This window comes from Musca autumnalis, unplaced genomic scaffold, assembly GCF_047663935.1.
Source record: "Musca autumnalis isolate F117 unplaced genomic scaffold, ASM4766393v1 scaffold_1, whole genome shotgun sequence".
Taxonomy (NCBI): Eukaryota; Metazoa; Arthropoda; class Insecta; order Diptera; family Muscidae; genus Musca; species Musca autumnalis.
Genome location: NW_027411644.1, coordinates 157,205,101 through 157,231,577, shown reverse-complemented (window position 1 = coordinate 157,231,577; position 26,477 = coordinate 157,205,101). Strand labels below are relative to the sequence as shown.

The window sequence follows — 26,477 nt, the reverse complement described above, 5'->3', positions numbered from 1 at the left end:
TTAGCTGTTATATCCTATTATCGTTAACTAAATTCGTACCCTATGCGATGATGCAAAAAATAATCGCAAAGTCTCAATGGATTCGCGAAAAATCAAATTTGTTAAATAATTTCACGTATTTACAAACATATTTTTGAAACAATAGCGCTCATACTTACGAAAAATATATAAAAAACTATAACAGCATCCAGACATTTTGAGGAATAAAATGAAACCTAAGTTGTGAAGGATGGAGCTATAGTATTCATGTTATTTGCAAAAATACGAAGAAAATATTACGAAAAAATTAAAATCATATTATTCTAATTTTATTTTTTTTATGGTTTTATAGGAAAAGTTGGAGAAAAAATGTTTGGATTCTTCGGCATTTTCGTCAAAATTTCACGCAATGATGATGATATTCCGTTGTAAAAAATTTTTCGCTTATAGTTTTTCTATTGGATATTATTATTAGAAACTTATATTAAATCACAAGGAATTCCAATTGTGGTATAACGTTAAAATAATGTTATATTGAATATTACAACATTTGAGACGCATATAAACCGCGTAATTATGACAATGACATGATGCGCATCCGATTTTCCAACACAGCGAATTAATCCCTTTTATTTGATGTACAGTTTGTCAAATTCTATTTGGCGGCCACGATGTAGCTTCTGCTGCATGTTAGGGTGTAAAATACAGTAAAATGGACATAATTTCCGCGAAGTTCATATCTCTGGATTTACGAGAGTTTTTAAGTATCTCTTTTCGCGCAGTTTAAACACGCGTATCGATCTATTTATTTAAGTAGAACTGACACATCCAAAACGCGTTTTAGTATGCGATATTTTCAAAATAATTTTTTGCAAATTTTTGAAATTTGAGGGGTATCATATCCGCCGTGCTAGTGGGTGGATTTCTACGCGTAGTGGCTTGTTAGAGTCAGAACCAAAAAAAAACTAAATTTACGTGGGTTTCCACGGAAATAGAATGACGTTTGTAAATTTAAAAAAAAATAAGTTTTTGAGAAAAATTTACGCACTAAAATTTCGTGTTTGGACGCAGATTACTGTGATCCTGTGAGGGCTACACCCTCATGTTATACATCAAAAAATGCGTAATCGCGATTATACAATCTCATAATCAGTTTTTAAATGAGTACAGTTGCGCGTCCCTGTTAGAGCAAAAATTCAAAAAACCCAATTTTTCAGTCTTCAAAATGTCGGCACCGTTTGAGGTAGAAAAAATCATACATTAGAAACTTCAACTCTGAAGTGTACTCTTTAACTTCTCCTTTGAGCATAAGCTCTATATTGTGTTGTAAAACCACTAATAGGAAAATAACATAATGAAACTGGTTTACTTCAACGATTTTTTCCGATTTCAAATGTATCCTATCACTGAAATCCAAATTGTACCAAATATAGTACCATTTAGTACTTTTTGTTTCGAATTTCAGGATTCCAAATGTATCTGATCACCCAAATCCAAATTGTACCAAATTAGGTACCATTTAGTATTTTTCGTTGCCATAAGTACGAATTTCCAAATGTATCCCAATCCCACACTCCAATAGTAATCTTAATTCCAAACTTCACAATTCCAGCTCTATCCGATCACTTAAATTCATATTGTACCAAATTTGGTACCATTTAGTACTTTTCGTACCCAAAAGTAAGAATTTCCATAATACCTCTATCCTACACCCCGACTGTAATCCTTATTCTAAATTTCAGGATTCCAGATCCATCCGTTCCCCCAAATCCAAATTGTACCTTATTTGGTACTATTTAGTACCTTTCGTACCCATATGTACGAATTTCGAAAACAACCTCCATATCTCAAACCTACTCTTCAACAGTTATAGTAATTCCAAATTTCAGAATTCCAACTTTATCGGTTCGCCCAAATTCAAATTGTACCATATTTAGTACCATTTAGTACTATTCGTATACATGAGTACACATTTTCAAAACCACCTCCTTATATCAAATCATCTTCTAAACCTTCATTTTCATTCCAAATTTCAAGATGTTAGCTCTATCCGTTCACGTAATACCAAATAGTACTAAATTTAGTAACTTTTAGTACTTTTCGTACACTTATACTTCGAATTTCCAAAAACCATTTGGTACACATTTCTAACTCTCCATCAGTGAACCTAATTCCAAATTTCAGAATTCTAGCTCTTCGCGTTTGCCTAATACAAAGGGCACCATATTTTTAGTACAGTTCTAGTTCGAATTTCCAAAAATCCAGCCTTATCTGACACCTTCGGACCGAGAGTCACACTCACCCAAAATTTCAAGATTCTAGCTTTAGCCGTTTAGTCTGGGCGTTGATTATCAGTCAGTCAGTGAGTTATCATTACTGAACTCTTTTATAAGTATAGGGTAAGTGCACCAGTAGTCGGCACTTTAAGGATTCTCGTATCTTCAGCCGTATGTCATTTCGAGTCTAAATATCCAATCAAATTAAATTTAAGTTGTTATGATTCGTTATTTTGTATAGTTTTAGATTATATAAACAATTTTTTGATTCTTTCTGTTCAACATGCAAAAAATACAATTTTAGTGAAATACTGCTTTTTCACCAGTAGTCGGCACCATTCCCCAATAGTCGGCATGATATGATCCAGTAGTCGGTATGTTATATTTAAATAAAGAAAAAATGCATACTTTACATTTTTTCTTAAATATTTGAAAGAACTATAGCTTAAGCTTTAGTTATTTATACATTTCTAGTTTATTTGTATACATTTCTATTGATTTTACTTAAAAAAATAAGGGAATTTAAACATATTGTTTAAATAAATTAGTTCGTACCAGTAGTCGGCATCTATTACCCAGTTGTCGGCACCCCACAACGCACGTACTTCAAATCATGGCTAATATTGCTTAAAATCGCTAAAGTTCCTTTCAAATTGAAACTATTTTTTTATTAATTAGCCTTTAAAGTATTTCTTTAGTATTTTTTATAATTTTTAGTTAAAAGTAATCGATAAAAATCAATGTTTATAACCCCATGCCGACTTCAGGCAAATTTTATATTTTTTTGTCCCTAAAGTCGGCATCAGCAAAAATTGCACAATTATAAATATTTTTTAAAAATTTCTTTTTCTGAAGTGTTCTTTTAACTGTTCTCTACATATATAACAAAAATGTTGTGGAAAATTTCTTCATTTTAAAAAAATTACAGAGCTTATAAGGTTAACATCTCCACAATTTTTTTCTTAAGAAACATGCATTTTCGGTTGTGGTGAAAAACACTCACTGACAAAAACTTAAATTTCGATATAATAATTGGTCCTGGCTCAATGAAATTTTATATAAAGTTAGCTGACAATATTGTTGAAGAATTTTTAAGATTATTTTCCTATTTTGTTTTCTTAATTTTTAGTTATTTGAGTTCAAATTCAAAAGGTGCCGACTACTGGTACATGCCGACATTAGGTGCACTTACCCTAGATGGAATTGACATTTGAAACCCAGCGGGTTTGTTAATGCCTTGTTCAGACTGACGGTGTTTCGCTCTCTATTCGTTGTTCGACCCCAAATTACGATGTAATTACTTCATTTCCCATACAAAATATTGAGAACGAACAACATTGTTCAATTTAAATTACTCACAGAACGACGATAAAATATGTCCCATCTCTAACAAATGAGAGAATACAAAATTTAAATAAAAAAATACAAAATTTAAAAATTTATTAAAAACCCAAACATTTTTAGAAAAACAAAACTAGTATACATTCAAAAAAATTAGAAACAAAACTCAAATGCCTGCCGGAAAGTCTGTATACCAAAAAGTTATTTTGGCAGGTCTCTCTCTCTCTCGTTAATTTTTAAAATAGAAAAATTTGAAAATATACTGAAAACACCAAAATTGTGAGAACAAATAGAAAACATGAATGAAACTAAAATAATTTAATATTAAATAGATATCTGAAAGAAGGGCAAATATTTGTTCAGTTCATATCAATTAACATTACACGTCTTTTGGCTGAAACTTTTTTTAAAATGAGTAAACAAAAACTATGAAAATATGAATCATGTTGCTGTGAATGATGTACCATGTCGTATGAACGGGTTAATTCGTGTACGTAATTATGAGAACGAACGACGTTATTCAAATGCTGGTATGAACATGGCATAAATCCGGTAATATATAAAAACGTAATAATATTCTTTTTCGTTTGCTTTGAAAGTTATGACAATAAACAGTGTTGCGTAAAAATCGCTACGCCTTAAAATAATCCGTAAAAAACTTAAAAAAGGAAACAAAAAATTCCGTCGATTCGAATATTACTACGCCCGAGCAGGGACTTGAACCCTGGACCCTTGGATTAAAAGTCCAATGCTCTACCGACTGAGCTACCCGGGCAGCTAACGGAACTGTAGCTAATAATTAGTTTTCTGTGTGTGTATTCGAAATAAATTTTGCGCGATAAGATCTAAAAATAATAAGGGATGAAAATACATTCTTTTTGAATGGGCAAAAAGTAAAACACGTATAACGTACATACATGGCCTTTGCTTTCCACAGAAGGTACTAAAAATAGAACACATGTCGACTTTAGACTTAGTTGTTGTAGATGATCATTTGTACAGTAGGCAATCTGTTAGTAACAGAGGAAAATATGTATATGTGAATGTTAAACATACATACACACATACATATGTTCTGTACATCAAGCACATTTAAAACACGTTCCCCTGTTGTTTTGTTACCAACATCAGTGTGTCTGAGTACCTAAAACATGTTCTATTTTTAGCATAGGCTTGTTTAGGGTACACTAGAGTTTTTTTGCCGGGTTAACCCACTTCGAGAGGATTTATGTATTTGACGTTTGCGCTATGCAATTGACATTTGAAATCCAAACCCACTGGGTTAATCCGGTTAAGTGTAACCGGGGTATAAGTTAATGCATGTACATTCATGAATACATACAAAATAAAACCGTTATTAGTTGCAATTTTTTGGGACCGCTTTGTATTATTTTATGTGTGTACATATGTACACACATATGTGGACGACCATCAATTATTATGAATATAGAATACTTCTATTAAGATCGACTAAAAAGTACAAGGTCATACAAAGTAAAAAAGGTCTTAAGTTGATTATTTAACTAAAAATTAGTTAAGTGAAAAGGACACCAATGTTATTTTCTATATAATGTCATGGAATGGTTGTTGGTTACAAATTCACCAAAATCATTATTAGGCAGGACATCTGTAGTTGCCCGGGTAGCTCAGTCGGTAGAGCATTGGACTTTTAATCCAAGGGTCCAGGGTTCAAGTCCCTGCTCGGGCGTAGTAATATTCGAATTGACGGAAATTTTTATAATCTTGCTTGTTAAAATCTGTACGAAAGAGTAAAGTGAAAATGTGCTCTATTTGGGTGAATTGACAATCAGGGGCAATTCTCTTTTTATGAAAATGTGAACACGGTGCGTCTCAACTAATTTTAAATGGAAGTGGCTTACACCTGGGAAGTTTTTGCAGATTCTTAAACTACAATGCCCATAGATGAAAAATATCAAGAAATAAAAAAAAAAATCGCGATTTAAGTTCACATTTTTAGGGGTTCTTTAGGTTTTCACGATTTTGCTGGGAAACCACGGGTCCAATACAAAAGGGCCTAAAGAGAGTGTTGTAGCTGTGAAAATTCTCCACAAGATTGATCTTTATGATATTTTCGAGGGTTTTAACGTTTTTGAGACAATGCAGGGACTGTATCGCCTCCTTATAAAACAATGTCATTACTGCAATTTCCCAAATTAAACTTATATATCTTGAAAATGGTACAACCTAGGAAAAAATAAATCATCCAGTCTTGTAGAGAATTTTCACAGCTTCAACATTTTCTTTAGTCCCACTTTGATATGACTTGCGGTTTCCAAACCAAATCTTGAAGACTTAAGATAAAACCCTAAAATTTTGAACTGAACCTCTATATCTCAAAAATGGTAAAACCTACAAAAAAGCCTAAAGCCTAAAGGTCAGTCTTGTGGAGAATTTTTACAGCTACAAAATTTTCTTTAGACTTATTTCGATACGACTTTGGGTTTCCAAGCAAAATCGTGAAAACCCAAGAAAAAACTAAAATTGTGAATTTTGATCGCGATTTATATAAAAATCCCTCCCGCGATTTTTTCTGATTTTTTTAATTTTTCTTATCTATGAACATTGCTGTTTCAGAATCCGCGAAATCTTCCCATGTGTAAGCGGTTTTCATCAAAAGTTAGTTAAGGCGCACTAAACATGATATTGTTTTATAAGTAGGAGAACAGTCAATGCATTGTCTCAATTTGAACTTCTATATCTCAAAAACGGTAAACCTACGAAAATATCGTAAAGATCAATCTTGTGGAGAATTTTCACAGCTACAACACTTTCTTTAGGCCCTTTTGCATAGGACCCGCGGTTTCCCAGCAAAATCGTGAAAACCTAAAGAACCCCTAAAAATGTGAACTTAAATCGCGATTTATTTAAAAATCCCTCAGGCGATTTTCTTTGTTTCTTGATATTTTTCATTTATGAGCATTGTAGTTTCAGAATCTGCAAAAACTTCCCAGGTGTAATCACCTTCCATTTAAATTTTGTTAAGGCACACCGTGTGAAATGAAAAATTTGTTTTCATTTTCGTTTTCGTAAATGCTTTTCATGTTCAGTTTTCATAAAAGTAAATTTTGAGATTCTAATTCGTTTTATGAAAACATATCACCTTTTGGATCAGTCCTTGACGAGGCACTATTGAAGTAAATTGGCCACGATTATCAGCCGATTTGGGTGGAATTTGGCAAGTTTTTAACGTAGAAACCAATATTGTTGTGAACATAGGTTTTGTGGCTATAACCTTAATTGATGCCCGAAAATTATGAAATGTTTAAGTTCAAGGAAGCAAAACATGCAGAGAGTTACACTTTTATTTCATTATTTAAGATTAGAATTTAAGAAAAAATCGTTAAAAACCCATAATTTTTTTTTATTTCTTTCTCTTTTCAAAATTATTCTTTCAATAAAAATAAAGGTTTCATTCAATTTGGAAAATGTTTCATATGATTTGGAAAAGGTTTCATTCGATTTGAAAAAGGTTTCATTTAATTTGGAAATGCTATATTTTGCAAAGTCGAAGGTCACACCTAGAGTGTTTTATTGAAACCATGGTTTAATAAGAAAGGTTAGCCAAAGCTTTATGTCAATTTAAATTTTTTCATTCGAGTATGCCTAAAACTCATGGCACAATTAACCAGGTAGTGGCATCGTAAAATTTTGAATATGTTATGTCAAAACTTTCTTTGTGTTGTTGGGGAAATTACAACAAAAGTAATTTTTTTATAAAGGGATTTAACTTTTCATATTCGATCAGCTGGTGTGATGCCACTACCTGGTAGTTCTGCCATGCCTAAAACTTCAAAACAATATAAGCAAACTGTGTATGTGTGTGTGGTGTTTGAATAATATGCCAAACAATTTTAAAAACAATCGAATTCAATGATTTTTAAAATTGCTTTTAAACCATTTGAATGGAAGGAATTGGTGAGATTTGCATTGAAACAATCAGTTTATCATATTAACAACTCGATTGTGTGGAGAAAACTTAACTCTTCATTCATTTTTCGCGTTTTTTATAAAATGCTCAAAAATGCATTGTAAACAAACCCACTTGTTGCTTTTATTTTGAAGTTTTAGGAATTCAAGAAAAACAAGGGTTCTATAGATTTTTTTCATTTAAACCTACCTCTTTACTTATACCATGATTGAAACAATTTCATTAAAACAACCCTGTAGGAAGCATGGGGACATGTGTCGACATGTCACGATTGTTTGGTGTAAAATAATTTTGGCGCGTCGAGAAAAAAGTGTTCTTGTGAAAAATCAATAAATAATAACAACAAGTATGAGCAAACGAAATTATAAAAGACAAGTGAAAAATTGACAATTATGAAAATACAAATTCTGGGGCGGCTGACAACATGTGTGGTGAAACTTCGACAATTAGACATTTTGTGGAATCTTTAGAAAAGATTGTGGAGCCTAGCAAATATAATGTCCCGTCTTGCTGGAAATGCTGAATCCAAGTCTTATGCCCATGAAAAAAAGGCGATGATAGTTCTGACAATGAAAACGATTTTGTTATTATTTAAATATTCAAATGTTTAGCCATCCTCGAAAAAAATGGATTTATTTTGTACTTATGTGGAATCTTGTACTTAGCCCTTATTTAAAAGCCGTTATAAGCAATTTTTACTTTTTTTAGCATTTTCAATAATATGTATTTTTCTTTAATAAAATATACTATTTAAACAAAAGTGTAAGTTCATCGACTTACTAAACGTACCATATAGCTTTTAAATCTATAAAAAGTTCAATAAAAGCCAAAAAACTTAGTATGGAAAGTCTGGTACCAATGTCTCCACATGACCCTTTATGAACTATTGACTCACTACCTCCAATGTCTCTACTGACTCACTACCTCCAATGTCAACACATGGTCCCTCAGCAACTACTGACTTACTATGACACGAATGACACGTTCATACAAAATGTCTATAGGAAATTACATGAGTTGTCTACAGTTTGTCAGTAGTACTGTTGACAATGTCAGTAGTAAGTCAGTATAGATTCCCTATTGACATTTCCTACAGGCAAGGGTTCCTAGGTGGAGTTTCACAGTAGAGTGATATCATACAGTGGCTGTAGTGGGGAACTCGATCTATAAATACCTAAAAGTTTCAATGAAACCACTCTAGTGTGACCTTCGACTAAATGAACATTTATACTTTGCTCATAGACTAATGAATGTTTGGACACCAAATGCTTTCATTTCCTGCATGTGCTCTACAAATCAAATTAACTAAAACGCCCTTTTTGGTAAATAATAACATCAAAAATGTTTGTATTTTAATGCATTTTAGTTTGAGTGCACGGAGTAGCTTTCACTCAACCAGTAAACAACTGTGTGCGATATCTCTTGCTTTAATATTTTTGGGAGAGAAGAGCTGAGAAATATTTGTTTATGAATAATACAGACGACGGATTACTCAATTTTTCCTTCGCATTACTTCGGGAATTCCTTTGGAACACGCCTTATACCATCTGAATCCTTTAAATTAAACTAATGCCTTGTTCAGACTGACGGTGTTTCGCTCTCTATTCGTTGTTCGACCCCAAATTACGATATACATAATTACTTCATTTCAAATACACATTTTTGATAAAGAAACAAAGATTTTTGTACCTTGTTCAATTTAAATTACTCTCAGAACGACGACAAAATATGTCCCATCTCTAACAAATGAGAGAATTTATTGAAATAAATTAATTATGACAGGAAAAATACAAAATATAAAAATTTATTAAAAACCCAAAAATTTTTAGAAAAACTGCAAAATATGAATGAAAGGTAAACGGTTTAACGACTAGTATACATTCAAATTATAGCAAATTTTGTCTTCTCTTTCATTGCATTTACATTTCTTGTCCATCGTTCCGAATTCGCGTACAAATTTAGAAACAAAAATCAAATGCCTGTCGGAAAGTCTGTATACCAAAAAGTTATTTTGGTAGGTCTCTCTCTCGTTAATTTTTAAAATAGATAAATTTTAAAATATACTGAAAACACCAAAATTGTGAGAAAAAATAGAAAATATGAATGAAACTAATATAATTTAATATTAAATAGATATCTGAAAGAAGGACAAACGTTTTTTCAGTTCAAAACAATTAACTTTACTCGTCTTTTGGCTGAAACTTTCTTTAAAATCAGTAAACAAAAACTATGAAAATATGAATCATGTTGCTATGAATGATGTACCATGTCGTATGAACGGGTTAATTCGTGTACGTAATTATGAGAACGAACAACGTTATTCAAATGCTGGTATGAACATGGCATAAGATTCATCAGAGAACAGCACAGTCTTCCATTTTACAACATTCCAGCTCAGATGGGCCTTGGCAAATTCAAGTTTGGTTTTTAAATTTTTTGTCGATATGAAAGTGTTGGGCTTCAAAGCCTTTTCGTGGAGGCCCATGGGGGTTAAGTCTTCCAAAAATAAAAGACTAAGTTTAAGTTTTTTTTTAATGTTTATTGGAGGTTGGATCTCCTTGACCAACTTCATTCAATGTTCAAACTTAACTGACATAATTATAAATTGTTAAAAGTATTTTACTTCAGGGCTGCTCATTTCTTTACGGTAGCGTAAATTGAGAGTAAGCATCAGTCGTTGTTTGGCCTGCAACGGAGAAACACATGTTCAATGTGAGCACCTCTGTTTTACTTTATCTGGTTTCAGGAACGGTATGCATGTAAATTAATTTTAATATATACATAAAAGCAAGTAAATGACAATATATAAATTGCTCTTCATGAGCCATGCAACAATAAACTCATAAGTGTATAAAGAGAGAAAAACAGTAAAAAGAATACAATGACTAAAATATAACAAAACTGCTGGAACGTATCCCTTGGCGCTCTTCTTGTCTCTTTTAGCCGTATAAAATTGCATTAAGGGAAGGTAGCCTTTACGATATTGTTAAACTCGCTTCAACAGAAAGTTTTTTTGCTGGTCGTCTACTGAATAAACCGGCCTTTATCGCTCTTCTGTGAATCATTATTTTGCTAAGATGCTGTAGCATCGTTTCTAGATGAATATAAAGAGTATCGGCTAATGTTTTGGTATAGACCTCTTATAGCGGTACCTCCCGATGTTCGGTATTTTGAGGATTCAAGCCACATTTTGCTACTAAATTAACTGTAATTTTCTATTTAGGGTTCCTAGTGGTCACAAAACGTTTTCACAAAAAATTGTGGACCTGGGTCCACGTTTGGGTGTAGCCCCCATATAACGGTACCTCCCGATTTTTAGAATATTGATTGGAAAATTTCTTTTGGAGATGAAAGCCTCTGATGAGTATACTAAGAACCCAAAAGGAAATTTTCGCCATAGGTCAAGTTTCTGAGATATCGCGCGATGAAGTTATTGATTTTTTGCCTACAATACTTGTTGTAGTTTCGGTAAGACCTAGAATTCTGAAATTTGGAACCAGGGTAACTGATGGAGAGCTAGAAAGATGTACCAAAGGGTTTTTGGAAATTCGAACTACAAGGGTACTAAATGGTACTAAATTTAGTACAATTTGGATTTGTGTGAACGGATAGAGCTGGATTCCTGAAATTTGAAATTAGGGTGGGTAACTTGTGGAGAGTAACAAAGAAAGGTTTTTGGAAATTCGAACTTTAAGTGCACGAATAGTACTAAATGGTACTAATTTATATATCTATAAAACAGTAGTGAGGTGAGTGACTGACTAGTTCATCAGCGCCCAGAAGCTAGCTAGAAAGTTGAAATTTTGGGTGTAGGTTGCTGTTGGTGAGTAGGGGTGAGATAATGCTGGGTTTTTGGAAATTCGACCTAGAAGTGTACGAAAAGTACTAAAAGGTACTAAATATGGTACCCTTTGTATTAGGCAAACGGTAAGACCTAGAATTCTGAAATTTGGAATGAGGGTAACTGATGGAGAGCTAGAAAGATGTAAAAAAGGGTTTTTGGAAATTCGAACTACAAGGGTACTAAATGGTACTAAATTTAGTACAATTTGGATTTGTGTGAACGGATAGAGCTGGAATCCTGAAATTTGAAATTAGGGTAACTTGTGGAGAGTAACAAAGAAAGGTTTTTGGAAATTCCAACTATAAGTGCACGAATAGTACTAAATGGTACTAAATTTAGTACAATTTGGATTTGGGTGACATATATTTTTTTAGAAAAAAATATACCATTCGGAAAAAACCATTTCCCAGAAAGACTTCTTTATATCAATGATATGTAACCTTCTCCAAGTTCGAACGATAAGCCGCGCTGTAAATCCCCGCTTGTAGAGGCGATACAACGTTTGTTAATATGTGAGATATTTTGTTAAAATTTAAAAAAAGAAAGCCCTAATAAACATGTGCTTCTTTGATTTTTAAAACAAAACATTGAAACAGTTTCTCCTTTTTCTATGAATTTCCAGCGACCCCAAACTTTTCTGCAAGAATTCTACTTTCTGCGAGAATTTATACATTTAGTGGAATGATGTGGAAACATAAAAATTGAAAATGTAACGAATTTTCATTCATGTTTTCGAAAATATTCAACAAAATGTGAAAAATGATTAGTTTTTTTAAATTCCAATGATTTATAGACATTTCCTTGTTTTGATTACAAATACAACTGGCAGTAACGTTACAAACAAAAACAAATTCCTTTGTGGTTGTTGTTCGAGTTGTATTTGTTGTAGTATTTACTTTACCTTATATTTGTTCTACCATGTGTATTAGTGTTAAAATTTTCTAGGGTCAACGAACTCTCACATCTGATTGGTTTTGTGAACAGATAATGTTACAATTTAAATGAAACGCACAAACGTACAAAATTACATAAGAGATTATATCATCAATTATTGTTTCACCGTCAAAAGTTGTTGTGTTCTATATAATAGTAAAAACATTATAGTCAAAATTGATTCCTAGTATTAAGAAAGTTAATTTTAAATCTTGCAATACCAATAAGGCTAACAAGTTATTTGATTTATAAACTTAATTGCATTGCTATTTGCTTTACTTGTTTAATGATAGGTTACTTACCCTGTTCCAAATATTATCATTGCCTTTCTATAATGAATTTTAAGAATAGTGGTGGCAAATTCTACCAAATTATTATATTGATAAAAGTGTTACTTCTGCTTTAGTTTTAACGCAATCTCAAGTTGTTTGTAATTAATTTTTATTTTCAATAAAATGGATTGTTACCTAATCATGAACTGAAAAATTCTTCCAGTTTGATTTGACGGGTACTGATCGGTAAGGTAGGATAATTGATGGCGGGTTCACCATGGAGTGTCCTGATATTTTCTTGCGGTTTTGGATAATTAGGTGAACAGGTAGGGTGGGCTGGCATGCGGTTACATCTGTGCATGCGTCAACCTGGCATAATGGGAAATGTTTTAACGTCTTTTTCTCTCTTTGACTATAGGTAGCCTTTTCATTTGTTACTTTCTCTAACACAATCTCTTCGTTGTTACTCATACACGCATTAAAAATATAAGACTGTTGGTTAGTGGATACATTGTGTGACTCTGTGGCAAGTTCTCACCCCCATACGACGAGCACTAAGGCCGGTGGAATATGCGTGGTCAGCCCTAGAGTTCATCTGCAAATAATTTTATGGAAAATTTGGTTATTCCTGAGGCATGCACATTACAACTGGCTACGTGTTTTTGCTCGCTGGAAGTGCTTTTTCATGGGAATCAAAGAAACAAGACACAGTGGCGTTAAGTAGTACTGAAGCCGAGTATATGGCTATTTCATCAGCAGCAAACGAGGCTGTATATTTAAGAAAGTTACTATCTGAAATTGAGACTCATTGTCCTAATAAAATAATGATAAATGGAGATAATGTTGGAGCATTACATTTAGTTAAGAATCCAGTATATCACAATAGAACTAAACATATAGATATAAAGTTTCACCATATAAGAAATGTATACATGGAAGGACATATAGATTTGAAATACTTCTCTAGTTCTGAAAATATAGCTGATATTTTAACAAAGAGTTTATCAAAGGTATTTCATATGAAATTAGTGAAAGATCTTGGATTTCTGTAAATAAATTTATACTGAAAGTAAAGAATTGTGATAATGTATATAGTAACTATGTATATATGTATAATTTAAAGAAAAAATGATCTAGGTATGTAATCGAGATCGGTTCATATGGGAATATAGCTCCCATATATATTTTCGGTCGATTTCATGTTTTTGTTACGTATGTTCAATTACAATGAAATTTTGAAGACTTAGCAGTCAGTAGAAGTCATCATTATTTACACAAGTACTTATAGTTGGGAAGGAATTGACCAAGGCTATAGCTATGAAGTATCATATCTTTGAGAGACTTCTTAAGATTTATGTTTTATTATGATATATCTAAATCATTAGGAATACTTATAGGCGGAAAGGCTTTCGGAGGAATGGAACGTTTGCATGTCTATCTTAGTTCCATCTATTAAAAAAATGTATACAACAGGAGTTTCTACAACTCTAGCGACACCTGGCGACTAATGTTTTGATATTAATGAATGGTGGTTGTCACTGATAATGTAGATTCTAATGTATATCTTTTCCGCTACGACATATCAAGTACACATTCATAATAACTTATTTAACCCTAAGACAGTCGAAACATTTCACACTTTTACATAAGCCAATAAATAAAAAGCTTATAAAAAGTCCATTATGATAAAAAATTGTTATTATTATGTTACTGAAAATTATATCGAATTATAAAAAAAATTATTAAAAACATGTTTGTTACAATTAATTGTATTAAATTTTTAAAATAAAAATATTATAGGAATATTGTTATTTGCATATAGAGTCAATGTAAATAATTTAATATGTGGGCTTATTCTGTACTTTTATAGTCAAACCTACTTGTTATTCATTCGAAAAGTTCATTTGTTTCTTTCGTTGTTGTTACAATAACAAAAGCAATTCACACTACAAGAATTGTGTATAAACAACTATTGAAACGAATACAATGCAAAATAAATGGCACAATCATTACAAGGTAGGGCATATCAACCAGACTAATATCCCTAATATCATTATACCCTACACCACAATGTGGTAAGGCATATCATGTCTTTGTGCATTTGAATGTAGCATACAAAACGAGATAGGCCCATAGTCTCTTTTAGGGATATAAACAGAATCACGTTCTGAATCGATTTATGCATGCCCGTCCGTCTGTCCGTGTATTTTTGTAGTCAAAGTACAGGTCGCATTTATTGTCCGATTCAAATAAAAATCGGGGAAGGTATTTTTTTTGGTCAAAGGACGAACCCCATTTATTTTGGTAAAAATCACCAATCACGCTATATACATCTGCCCAATTTTGATGAAATTTGCAATGTGTGACGGAATTAGGTCTAGAAATAAGTGGCCCAATTTATATTGATGGTTGTGTGGAAATTCATTTCGGGGGGAGGTCCACTAGAACAAATATGACATTTTTTAAGCAGACTGCATGAAAAATGTTTATTACGGGGAGGGCCCGGCCCCCAAATCAGTATACACAAATTGTATATGTCGTACGTTTATTGTTTTGAAAAATATGACAAAATGTTTTAAACATAGATATTAAAATTCCGTAGTAAAATGTTATTACAATGTTTTGATGTTTCAGAACGTGCTAGAATCTACTAACTACCTACTTTTTTATTTTTTGAAGAATTTATAAAGGAAAAAATTGTCAAAATTTCAAAAATAGTAGTAAGTCCCAATTTACATTGGGCGAGTTTACTTGCGGCAATTGTCATTTTGTAGGAGAGAGAGGTGAGGCATATGGTAACCCTTTGCCTCTCAACACCCTCTCTCACCAACAAACTGACAATTGCCGCAAGTAAACTCGCCTAATGTAAATTGGGACTTATAGTAGTAGAAAATTTTTTCTACGACTTCTACTAACTTGTGTAAAATTTTCATGTTGATATCTCTAAAACTCATCGAATCACAGCTCATTTAGCAAGAGTTTGGCATAAATCAACTAAAAAGTTATTTTTTTTGAGTTAATGAAGCAAATCATTGCAAAAGATAATAAGTGTGATAATCTTTTTAAGTTTGGCCGAACTTGTTATACCCTCCACCACGAGTTTTATGAAGTAGAACTGAACAATCTTACCAAATTCTATAGGGGCTATAAGAAGGCGTGGACCTGTACGGAAAGTTTTATACCACCAACGAAGACTAAATACTAAATTTCATCCATTTCGGTGGAATATTGAGGCCACAACCGTCAAAATATCGAAAACTGGAATGTACCGTTCTATGGGGTCTATGAAGGCATGGACCTACACCTACATCTTTAGCATTAGCATTTCGATTTATTATTGTGGCCCTAACCTTCAAAATACAGAAAACAATTTCTGGGGGAACGTTTTATACAACGAACGAAGACTAAATACCTAATTTCAGCCATTTCGGAGGATTATTGAGGCCACAACTTTCAAAATACCGAAAATCGGGAGGTACCGTTCCATGGTGAACTTTTGTATAGGAAACGTCATCTCCGGTGAACTCTTCTATAGGAAAAGTCATCTCCGGTGAACTTTTGTGTAGGAAAAGTCATCTCCGGTAAATTTTGTATAGGAAAAGTCATCTCCGGGGAACTTTTGTATAGGAAAAGTCATCTCCGGTGAACTTTTGTATAGGAAAAGTCATCTCCGGTGAACTTTTGTATAGGAAAAGTCATCTCCGGTGAACTTTTGTATAGGAAAAGTCATCTCCCGTAAAATTTTGCATAGGAAAAGTCATCTCCGGTGAACTTTTCTATAGGAAAAGTCATCTCCGGTGAACTTTTCTATAGGAAAAGTCATCTCCGGTGAACTTTTCTATAGGAAAAGTCATCTCCGGTGAACTTTTGTATAGGAAAAGTCATCTCCGGTGAACTTTTGTATAGGAAAAGTCATCTCCCGTAAAATTTTGCATAGGAAAAGTCATCTCCGGTGAACTTTTGTATAGGAAACGTCATCTCCGGTGAACTCTTCTATAGGAAAAGTCATCTCCGGTGAACTTTTGTGTAGGAAAAGTCATCTCCGGTAAATTTTGTATAGGAAAAGTCATCTCCGGTGAACTTTTGTATAGGAAAAGTCATCTCCGGTGAACTTTTGTATACGAAATGTCATCTCCGTTGAACTTTTGTGTAGGAAAATTCATCTCCGGTGAACTTTTCTATAGGAAAATTCATCTCCGGTGAACTTTTGTATAGGAAAAGTCATCTCCGGTGAATTTTTGTATAGGAAAAGTCATCCCCGGTGAACGTTTGTATAGGAAAAGTAATCTCCGATGAACTTTTGTATAGGAAAAGTAATCTCCGGTTAAATTTTGTATAGGAAAAGCCATCTCCGGTGAAATTTTGTATAGGAAAAGCCATCTCCGGTGAAATTTAGTATAGCAAAAGTCATCTCCGGTGAACTTTTGTATAGGAAAGTCATCTCCGGTGAACTTTTGTATAGGAACTGTCATCTCCGGTGAACTTTTGTATAGGAAAAGTCATCTCCAGTGAACTTTTGTATAGCAAATGTCATCTCCGTTGAACTTTTACATAGGAAAAGTCATCTCCGGTGAAATTTTGTATTGGAAAAGTCATCTCCGGTGAACTTTTGTATAGGAAAAATCATCTCCGGTGAAATTTTGTATAGGAAAATTCATCTCCGGTGAACTTTTGTATAGGAAAAGTCATCTTCGGTGAACTTTTGCATAGGAAAAGTCATCTCCGGTGAACTTTTGTATAGGAAAAGTCATCTTCGGTGAACTTTTGCATAGGAAAAGTCATCTCCGGTGAAGTTTTGTATAGGAAAAGTCATCTCCGGTGAACTTTTACATAGGAAAAGTCATCTCCGGTGAAATTTTGTATAGGAAAATTCATCTCCGGTGACCTTTTGTATAGGAAAAGTCATCTTCGGCGAACTTTTGCATAGGAAAAGTTATCTCCGGTGAACTTTTGTATAGGAAAAGTCATCTCCGGTGAACTTTCTACATGAAATGTAATCTCTGGTGAACTTTTGTATAGGAAAAGTCATCTCCGGTGAACTTTTGTATAGGAAAAGTCATCTGCGGTGAACTTTTGTATAGGGAATGTCATCTCCGGTGAACTTTTGCATAGGAAAAGTCATCTCCGGTGAACTTTTGAATAGGAAAGGTCATCTCCGGTGAACTTTTGTATAGGAAAAGTCATCTCCGGTGAACTTTTGTATAGGAAAAATCATCTCCGGTGAACTTTTGTATAGGAAAAGTCATCTCCGGTGAACTTTTGTAAAGGAAAAATCATCTCCGTTGAACTTTTGCATAGGAAAAGTCATCTCCGGTAAACTTTTGTATAGGAAAAGTCATCTCCGGTGAACTTTTGTATAGGAAAAGTCATCTCCGGTGAACTTTTGCATAGATAAAAGCCATCTCCGGTAAGCTTTTGTATTAATTAGTGCAAATAATAGACCACGATTTTGTACTTATCCGTTCAAGTATTTATTGTCAGGTGATTAAAGCATAATTTTTTTTTCTATTCTAAACTTAAAACTGTCATAACGTAAAATGCTGATCCATCATTTTCTACATGCTTTATTATGGGTCTTCATGCTTAATTAAGTGATCAGGACAATGAATTAGAGCACTATGTGCAGGGAAAATTTGACACTCCATTGTCACTGCAAAAATATTTCGTGAATCAGCCAGTCAGGTTAGATTTGGAGTATTCACGTATTTCTGAAGTAACGATAGAATGCTTAGCTATCGCTAACTACTCCCTCTCCCAAGTCAAGGCCGTTCCCGGCCTTGGTAAGCACTGTTTCTATTGCCACGTTAATTTTAGCCTTTTTTCTATTCTTCAGGTAGCACCTGAATGTTGCAGTAACAGCGTAGAGAGTAAGAAATAAACTAAAAGCAGCAAGCATGAAAAAGTACGAGTGTGATTTTGTTTCTCGTTTTAATTGGTTTATGTGGTTCAAATTCTCAAAATTCATTTGTCGTAAAAGGGGTAAGCTCAAGATATTTTTATGCTCAGTTATACTGATTAATGGGAATGAAGGGGTTCCCGGTTTTGCCTTTACCATATTGTTCCTGTTAATATAAAATGTACCATTTACACGAATACTTTCTTCATAGGCCATCAAAAATGTGCCATTGACTCTCTGATATCTGATATTTTGCATAAAACAGTCGTCATGGATGATTGATATTTCGCCACGGCATAAACCTTACTCTCAGACTCAGCCACTATATTATTTTCGCCGAAGTTCAGAATTTTTCCAGAATTATGGACAGGGTAGACTAATATTTTCCTGCACAAAGTCTCGCATATGGGAAACTTAATAATGAAATTTATTAAACTGTTATCTTGTATAATCTTAAGGCTAGATAGGCTTATTATCTCTGTTACACTAATGTTGTTGGAATGCAAGTTATTGATAATAGGGTATACGTCTTCATTATCAAGAATGATAGGATTTATTAGCCTAATTTTTTCCAGGGTAATAGTTAACATTTTATTTTGTATTTCTAAAAGTTTGCCTGAGTCGATAAATTTTCCTTTTTTTCTTGCAATAGTGTTTATAGCTTGGGTTAGTTTTTTAATTTGAAGCAATCAATTGCTCTATTTTTAATCGTGTGTCTTCAAAATCGTCATGATCGGGCGTTTCCGCAATAATTTTTAATGTTCTGCCAAGAAAATTTAAACTTCTGACACTTCTATGATGAACGCTTAAAGAAGATAAGAGTGTCTCTATATGGTCCGAGTCTGAAATGACCAATTTCTTAGCCTGAGATTGGAGAAGTAGTTCTAGAAGCTCCCGATTTTCATAAATAACATCGATGTATACCGATAGGTTGGTGGTGTGTCTGACATATCCGAATTCTCTGTAAGTAGTGATACTTCCATCAATTATAGGAATATAGTCTGAGTGGCTATAATCGATTATTTTTGCTTCACCTATAACGAGAGAACAATATAAACAAATAAGTTGTAATACTTTTTTCAAATTGTTCTTATGGACCACCTTCCCTTTAATGAGAACTGCCGTTCCTAAATCTGCCTCAATAACAGCTGCTTCGTATAATGGTGTAAGTTTATTGCCTAAACGTCTGCTATTTTTTACAAGATGCGGTTGTGTCGATTTCTATTAAAATAATTTAACTGTTGTGTTTGAGCATTTTGATTTTTTTCTATTATTTCTTGTTTTAGCCCTAAAGGAGCTGAATGGACAATGTCAATGGGTCTCTTACCAGTCACAGAATGGATTGTCCTGTTGTATTCAACAGTGGACTGAAGTATTAAGTCAACCGTGTCTTCCAAACCTTTCTCGATTTAAAAGACATCTTGCAATCTCCCCTAATGTGCTGTGTAATCGCTCCACTTGACCATTAGATGTACTGTGCAAAGGAGGTGCGTTTGCTATCTCGACCGAAAAACGGTCTCTTTATATAGATTTTATTGTTTCAGAATTTAGAGATTTTTCATTATCACAATAGATTGTTTTTGTTTTAGGAAAGATGTTCATTAGTTGAATGATTGGCAATTTGACATCATTAATTGTTCGGGATTGCAGAGGTTGTACTACTGCAAATTTAGAAAATTTGTCAATACAAGTTAAAAAATGTTGTTTGTTCGTAGAAAAAATGCCAATGTGCAATATTTCCTCCGTGTATGACGGAATAAACGTCTCAGATATAAGGTGAAGTTTAGGGTGCTCTGATATTTGGCTTTAGCACATATTTTACAATTCATTACTACTTCGTTTGCCATCTTCGTCATTTTTGGGAAGTAATAGTCTTCTAGTATTTGCTTCACTTTTTCTTGTGCCGCTCTGTGGGCTCTATTATGTTCTGTTACAACTATTTCCATTTGCTCGTTGTGGTCTAGAACATTAACAAAATATTTCATCGTTTGACGAAATTATGTTGACGGGAAAAATTCGACTAGTCTATGTTGTACGAAAGTCAGTGTTGGCAAATCGCATTTAATAACATTACAACAAATTTTCTTTACCCGGTTTATAGAAAATATGAGCGTTGTGCTCATCAATAAACGCCTTCCAATGTTTTATCTTCGCGTTAGGGTTTTTGTCAGAAACCGCAAACGTTAATGGTTGATGATCTATAAATATATTGAGTGTTTTAACTCCATATAGGTAATTCCGCAAGTTTTTTTAGAGTCCAGACAATAGCTAAGTGTTCCCTTTCATTTGTTGCAAAGTTAACTTCTTGGTCTCTTAGCGTCCTTGAGATCATCGTAATTGGTTTTCCGTCTGGTGAAAGAACGGCACCAATACCATATGAAGAAGAATCTGTCGTTGGATCAAATGCTCTTTTAAAATCTGGGTACATTAACATGACACCATCTGATGTCAATATAGACTTTAGTTTGTTGAAAGCTTTGTGGAGTATTTCATTAACGTTAATCCGAATATTCTTCGACTGAGTTGCGTGGACTTTTCCGTTGTCACCCTTTAGAATGTCTGTCAGGGGCTAGCTATTGTTGCGTAGTCCTTTATAAAGCAGCGATAGTAGCTTGCCAATCCGAGAAATGAATGAAGGGCAAATAATGTTGTAGGTACTGCGTAATTTGTTATTGCTTTTATTTTTTTAGGATGAGTTTTTATAGCCTCTCTCGATATCATAAAACCAAGATATTCTAGCTCTGTCTTAAAAAAGTTAGATTTTTTCCATTGATACCCTCATATTTGCTTAATACAATTTTTTTAGTATCAATATGCTTTACGTGTTCACTTTTCGTTTCCGAAAATATGATCACGTCATCAACATATACGTAACAAGTTTTCCCTATTTCGTCCCTAAGAACGTCACCCATGGCCCTTTGAAACATACTGGAAGCATTTTTCAATGCAAAGGGAAGACGACACGACGTACTTACCATTGTTTACAAAAGGCTGTTTTTTCTCGGTCCCTTTCTGCATGTTATATTTGGTGAAACCCGGATTTTAGGTCCAACGTGGAAAAAATTAAGCTTTGCCTAAATTCGACAATATTACACTGATATTTGGTACAGGGTATTTGTCAGCAATTGTTTTGCTATTTAGCTTTCTGAAATCTATGACGAGCCGTTTCTTTTTATTTCCCATTTCGTCAATTCCTTTTTTATCGACAACCCAAAATGGGTTATTATAGGGAGACCTAGAAGGCCTGATAATTCCATCAGCCAGAAGTTGCTTGTTTTCCTTATTTACAAAATCAACTGCATTAAAGAACTCGATTTTTTCGGAACCTTTATTGTGCGAAATTTCTTCGTTCTTCAGACCTATACTTGCATTTATGCTCATTAAAAAATCTAACCCGATAATTCCATCGAAAGTTGTCAAGGAATCTAAAACGAAGAATGTAGAAGTCGAGCCAAGTACGTTTATAAGACACTTTTGCTTAACCAAATTTTGACCATGAATGGAATGAACGGAAAAAGGCTTATTTACGGGCATTACGTGTTTTAGTTGGGTCAAAGGCTTTACATAATTTTTTGAGGCTCCAGTGTCGATTAAAACTTTCAACGCCTTTCCTGCTATCGTCCGCCTTATGAACGGTAGCAGGGCCTTTCCACTAAAAAATTAACATAATCTGTGGATTCCGAAAGCTCATCCTCAATATTCTGGGTTTCTGCTGTAGAAACCCCTTCGTATTGCTGATTCGAATTTGATTCTTGGGTAATGTTATTCACCCTTTGTAATTTTGGACTTGTGTATCTGTCTGATCCTCCCGGGCGTTTGAACGGTTGTTTTTGAGACATGGATACATTGTTATTATTTTTATTTTGGTAGTATGTTGTCTGCCTAAATTGAGATGTTGATGGTCCCATCGGTTCTAGACTTTTATTCTCGTAATGCGGTTTGAACCTAGTAGAAGGACCAACGTCTTTCTGATCTTGATATTTTCCGTATTTTTTCTTATAATTTGAATTTTTCGTTACATTTTCTGTTATAAGAGTCTCATTATCCGTATTTTTCACGTACTGCTTTTGACCTCCATTATTTCTATTACCAAATGCAGTTGCAATACATACCGTTCATGGTCGGCTTCGACCTTTTGGGCCAAAGCTAAAGCCGTTGGTAAGACTTCTGTTCGCGCAGTATGTCACAAAGAAGCTTTCGAAGACCAGATATAAAAACTCGAAAATCATCTCTTCTATACTTCTCCTTAATTGTTAGCGCTACTTCATTATCGTAGGTTAATACTGTTTATAACGATCTGTAGTGGAATTCTGTAACTTTTTTATACCCTACACCACTATGTGGGGAGGGTATTATAAGTTGGTTTTGCCCAAAAAGTTTGTAACGCATCGAAATAATGGTCGTAGACCCATACTTATATATACCAAAATGAATGTCTCGACGAGCTGAGTCGATCTGGCTATGTGTGTCCGTCCGTCAGTCCGTCCGTCCGTCCGTCTGTCCGTCTGTCCATCTAAACTTTGTAATCACGCTACAGGTCGCAATTTTGATCGGATCGTCAGGAAATTTTGCATGTTGATGGGGGTCCCGGAGGGGAAGAAGCCTATTGATTTTGGTGATGGTCGGATAATATTTAGGGGTCGGAAAGGGCAAAAAACTTAGGTGGATAAAAAGACAATGTTTTTTTCCAAAGCGAATATCTCAGCTTCTATATGGGGTATACCAAAAGCAAAACCTGACAATTAAAATAAAAAATATCACCTTTCTAATGATGTAAAGTAGGTGCTCGTAGGTGATAAAACAACGAAGATATCACAATAGTAGCAAATAAAACGCCAATTTTCATTTTGCGATTTTAATTATATTGACGAATATGACAGCTTTAGTTGTAAACTTTTCAAAAGCAAAGCCTGACTATGAAAGTAGAAGATCCCGTCTTTACAATGATGCAAACTAGGTCGGCGTAGGTAACCAAATGACGGAGATATCGCAATAGTCGTTAATACATCCCATTTTTCTATTTTTTTGGAAATCACGCTACAGGTCGCAATTTTGATCGGATCGTCACGAAAATTTGAGGGTTAATGGGGGTCTCACAGATGAAGAAGCATATTGATTTTGGTGATGGTCGGATAATATTTAGGGGACGGAATGGGCAAACACTTATTTGAAGAAAAGTCAACATTTTATTTCAAAGCCAATATCTCTGTTTCTTTAAGAGGTATATCAAAAGCAAAACCTAGCAAGGAAAGTAGAAAATATCACCTTTACAACGATGTAAAGTAGGCTGTCGTAGGCGGTCAAATAGCAGAGATATGGCAATAGTCGATAATGCATCCCATTTTCCGATATTTTTGTAATCACGCTACACGTCGCAATTTTGATCGGATCGTCACGAAATCTTGGGGGTTAATGGGGGTCCCAAAGAGTAAGAAGCCTATTGATTTTGATGATGTTCAGATAATATTCAGGGGTCGGAATGGGCAAACACTTATTTGGAGAAAGGTCATCGTTTTATTTCAAAGACAATATCTCTGTTTCTTTAAGAGGTATATCTAAAGCAAAACCTGACAAGGAAAGTAGAAAATATCACCTTTACAACGATGTAAATTAGGTTGTCGTAGCTGCTCAAACAACAGAGATATCGCAATAGTCGGTAATGCATCCCATTTTCCGTTTTGTTTGTAATCACGCTACAGGTCGCAATTTTGATCGGATCGTAACGAATTTTTTGGGAGTTGATGCAGTTCCCAAAGACGAAGAAGCCTATTTAGTTTGGTGATGGTTGGATAATATTCAGGAGTCGGAATAAGCGAAAAGCTTATGTGGAGAAAAGTCAACGTTTTTTCCTTATGCGAATATCTCCGCTTCTGGTTGGAGTATTCCAAAAGGAATACCCGTCAATGGAAGAAGAAAAGATCTCGTTTATATTGATGCAAAGTATGTTGGCGTAAGTGAGCAAACCGAGATATTGCAAAATTCAGTAATATACCCAATTTTTTTAATCACGCTACAAGTTGGAATTTTGATCGGAAAGTGACGAAATTTTGGGGGTAGATAGGGGCCCCACAGAGGAAGAAGCCTATTGACTTTGGTGATAGTCGGATAATATTTAGGGGTCGGAATGGGGAAATCTCATTTGGAGACAAATTCAAAGTTTTATACTTTGTGAATATATCGGTTTCTAGTAGTGGTATTCCAACGGCAAAGCCTGTCAATGTAAGAAGAAAATATTAACTTTACATTGGTGTAAAGCAGGTTGGCGAAGGTGGTCAAACAAGGGAGATACCACAATAGTCGGTAATGCATCCAATTCTTCCATTTTTTGCAATCAAGCTAAAGGTCGTAATTTTGATCGGATGGTCACTAAATTTTGGTTGCTTATGGGGGTCCCAAAGAGAAAGAGGCATATTATTTTTGGTGGTAGATTATATTCCCTAAAAGAAATGTTTACCAGTGAAAAGCTTATGCACAGGGTTAGTGGTGTAGGGTATCACATGGTCGGCCCCGTCCCGACTATAGCCTTTGCTCACTTGTTTAATAACGAACCGACATCGGTAGTTAACGAAAATATTCGGTTGAGTTAACGAATGTTGTATTCTGTAACTTTATGTTACCGATTGTAGAAATCGTTAGCACATACCGACGAATATCGATGGGAAGACAAATTGTCAAATAATATATTTTGGTATTTATTAATGTATTTATAAGTAAAAAATATTGTTTCTTCGCAATTACGAATATAAAACGCGCAAAGGAGTAAAAATATCTTCTCTTGGAGGGAAGGTACCTACAATTAGTGTCTGCAAGTTGGGATACTTGCAATGCGAAACCCAGGAGTAACTACAACTTCAAAAACCTCAAGTGTGTATGTGAGTACTTCTAGGATGTAAAGGAACAATACACGATTTTCATATATTTTGGTGGTTTTATTCCAGGATATGAAGAAATATATCATTAGCCCCCACCGTAATAGCTCGGCGAAACAAAATATAGAATATCCCCAATTTATCAATTTATGGTTTTGAAGTGGACAAGAACCTGTCTTTTAGACAAATAAATATGTATATGCACACATCGTCTTAGGTGAATCAACAGAAGCTGCATTATTTATGTTTACAACAGATTCATATTTTTAACGTATTACTGGCATAAAATATTTAATAGATGTATGTATGTAAGGATCATTGGTCAAAAGGTCACTTCCTACTGTAGTGAATTGTACTTTATAAATGCATGATTTAAAAATTATAAATTTGGTAAAATCCTTCCTATTTGTATGTAAAGCGCTGTAATTTTGGACAGCGCAATAATAAGAAGAGCTATGTAAAAATTCAACTTTGAAGTTTCACATAATTAAGCTTCTTCGGTGACGTTCGTGGATCCACGTTACCGCCATTTGAGTAATTTATTAATTTCACGCCCATATTAAATGGAATTTCTCATGACCTATAGTTCGGAAATCCGAACTTATAGCATTTTGGCTTCAACACGGCATAAAAGCCAACGAACGGCTCTTACAAAGATAGTGTTAAGGGAATTGGTATAAACCTTACATAACAGTACCACACTTGAGTTCTTTTGAAGCGTTAGCTTACGATTTTCCTCTTTAATAAGTAAGACAAAGGTCAACGCAGCCTCCAAGGAAAAGTTATGAGTTAATCGAAGTGCTACAACTTTCTCTTTGGTGGTTTTTGTGCAGCTTCAATAAAATCTGCGCTGGCGAAAGCACAATAGTGGCGAAGCTGACCCATGTTATCATACATAGTTAACCCTTATGTAAACGCTTTAAGAAGATTTTTATCAATAAGGCAGAATTTACCTTGTGTACACTCCTCATTAACATTAACATGTTCATATAAAAACGCCGTTTTTTTAAGAAATCAGCAAAATATTGCAATAATGTACTGTCGTTAAGACTTAACAACAACTTTTTTTTGGTTGTTAACTTAACAATAATTTTCGGTAATTAACGACAAAATTTACC

The 26,477-nt window shown here is 34.1% G+C and overlaps 2 non-coding genes across 2 annotated transcripts; one reads left to right on the top strand and one right to left on the bottom strand.

Annotated features, from left to right (window-relative positions):
• Window positions 1–4,298: 4,298 nt before the first annotated feature.
• On the bottom strand, window positions 4,299–4,371 carry TRNAK-UUU (transfer RNA lysine (anticodon UUU)). The gene has a single exon. It is a non-coding gene; the product is annotated as a tRNA-Lys (tRNA).
• An 860-nt stretch (window positions 4,372–5,231) lies between these two features.
• On the top strand, window positions 5,232–5,304 carry TRNAK-UUU (transfer RNA lysine (anticodon UUU)). The gene has a single exon. It is a non-coding gene; the product is annotated as a tRNA-Lys (tRNA).
• Window positions 5,305–26,477: the final 21,173 nt, after the last annotated feature.